At 37.4% G+C, this 2,449-nt stretch overlaps 1 long non-coding RNA gene across 1 annotated transcript in view; it reads left to right on the top strand.

Moving 5' to 3' along the window:
* The first annotated feature begins 11 nt into the window (after positions 1-11).
* LOC103399012 (uncharacterized) overlaps positions 12-2,449 on the top strand; it is a 3,348-nt gene continuing 910 nt past the window's right edge. Inside the window, exons 1-3 of the long non-coding RNA XR_523572.3 lie at positions 12-178; positions 1,391-1,420; positions 1,799-1,868. This is a non-coding gene — a long non-coding RNA (uncharacterized LOC103399012). The remainder of the gene's footprint in view (positions 179-1,390; positions 1,421-1,798; positions 1,869-2,449) is intronic.

Genomic DNA, 2,449 nt, shown 5'->3' with positions numbered 1-2,449 from the left:
AAACACAGCAAATATCTGCTGAAGACTTGTCTTCAAACATCTTGTTTTTACCTTCTTTGTCCACAGAGAGCGGTGGCATCTGCATCTCATCCAGGCCTTCACAACCAGAAGCAGAGATTGTCCCAGGAATGGCCATGAGACCTTTTTGGGAATAAAGCCAGTGCTCATGGACAGTGAGGTACAGTTCTCATCCCTATTTGTGTGTTTGTTAGGGTTCGGGACATGGATAGAGTTAGTTGGGATTAGGGTTTGGGATAGGGATACGGTTGATGGGATAAGGTTTGGGGTTTTGGATTGGGATAGAGAAGTTGGAATTAGACTTAAGGTTAAGGTTTGTGATATGGATGGATTAGTTAGGATTGGGGATAAAGTAGTTGGTGTGATCAAAACTAACATACTATACTAATAAATTACTATCTTCACATAATAAAACTTTCTCAACAATTAATACAAATTTCCATTGAAAAGAGGCTTCTTCACTTCTAACTGGTGGAGGGGAGTACAGCCAATATATGTCCTGTGGGTGGGACAAAAAATAAAACTACTTCAGGTCCCTCCTGTTGGGTGGGCCGTCTGGGTCATCTGGGGAAGTGTAAACAGTCGTGTTAATCCTCAACAGAATGGTTTTTGGGTGTGGGTGATAGGTTGTGTGTTAGCCCACCTTAAAATTTCATGTCCAGTTTCCTAGCGGAAGTCTTCAACAAAGAGTTATTGTTTTCCTTTTAACTCTCGGATTTGTCGTTGTTTATATCTGTATGGAATTGTGAGGTGACCCTCCAGTCATTTGTGACAACAGAGATAAGTGGATGAGAAATGTATTTGAAGATATTTATTGATAGTTTGTTATACAAGTATGTGTAAACTGAAGTAAACATTGACAATTTGCTGGGGGTTGTAACAAGATACACCAAAAACCACACAGTAGTAGGTGTGGTTACTTTCAGTGTATCCCATTTATTTACAAAGATGTTTTCCTTCAGTCTAGGTGTGTTGGTCAATCTGTCCACACTGCAGACCTTGTAAAGTGAATCCACTGACTTATATTCTTAAATAGACTTTTCAGTACGTGATGTACGTACATCTCAGGAGAAATCAGTGGTACAGTTTGAAATGAACTGACAGTTATGGTTTTGTGTTACTTTTTAATGTTGACAGATTACAGTCTAATAAAGCTGAGTGACTTGACTGTCTGTGACTTTAAGGCCTTGAAGAGAGATGAGTGCTTGAATAAAAGTTTGCTTAGTTCAAAGCTGACAGTGTGAGGCTGTTAAAGGCTCTACGTCAGGCACCCAGATAGAGTGGAGTAAAAATGAAATGATTTGTTTTGGAATCCTTGACGTGGACTGATGATGTTGTGGAAATGACTGAGTGCCATGTGTTCTTTCCACAGCTCTGACTCTGTCGCCATTTCTCCAATCAGGTAAGATTCTGTTGATCTAGTAGATCAACAGTGACCTTGAACCTTGCAATTGTGTGTGTGTGTTGTAGGTGGTTATGGGAGGCATAATAATTGTATAATTGTGTGGTTGAATGAAGCATCCAGTGACTGTTGTCTTCATCTGAACAAAAGAAACAGATGAAGAAAATGTACAGATGTCCCTTATTCCATTGTGGTGTTTGCATTAGCACTGAAGAAGCCACAACTTTGTATTACTGTTGATAGTGAGCAGTCATAGTGATGTGTAAACATGTAGTTGTTGGCAGTGCTGTTGAAGTGACTACTTTGTAGCTGCTTTTAAGGAAAACCTGTTTGTTTGTGTTAACATGTGGCACAGTGACGTGTTCTTCTAATCTGCAGGTTCTTCCACACTGCGTACGAGGAGGAGTTTGGCTCCATCAACTGTGGCTTTCCATCGTGATGGGAAGAGGTAAGTGAGACCAACATTGATTGTGTTATTCCAGCTTCTTCCATTTATTGTCAGATCACTTGTTGGCTGGACTTGTGATTGTTTTACTGAATTGTAATGACTTCGTGTAACTTGATCGCTATTGTCAATAACAGATTTTATTGACTTGTATGAGTATTGGGTCAGAGAGAACTGTGATTTAATTTTATCTATATGTATGGCATATTTCAATAAAGTTGATTTGCATTCACATTTTAAGGTGTAAACTTGTATTTTGAAAGTGTTTTTTTCTGTACAAAAGATTGTGTTGTTTTAATTTTAATTTTTTTTGGGGGGGGGGTGCGGTTTTAGAACAAATTTTCTGGTATACAGTTTTTATTTTTCCTGCTTTGCATGAGGTCATATTTCATGTTTTATTCATGAACAACATAGTATAACATGTTTTTTCCCAATTTTTTAAAACTATAATGTGATTAAGTGGAAGTTAAACAAATGTCACTTGGATAATTTCTAACATTTTAACATTTTTGGAAAGAATGATTTATGAGAGTTTATTTTTTGTAAATTTTTATTTAGTTTTATCATTTATCATACAGTTACAT

This window comes from Cynoglossus semilaevis, unplaced genomic scaffold, assembly GCF_000523025.1.
Source record: "Cynoglossus semilaevis isolate Cse_v1.0 unplaced genomic scaffold, Cse_v1.0 scaffold328, whole genome shotgun sequence".
Taxonomy (NCBI): domain Eukaryota; kingdom Metazoa; phylum Chordata; class Actinopteri; order Pleuronectiformes; family Cynoglossidae; genus Cynoglossus; species Cynoglossus semilaevis.
The sequence above is the reverse complement of the archived record's forward strand: the minus strand, read 5'-3'. Positions and strand labels throughout refer to the sequence as shown.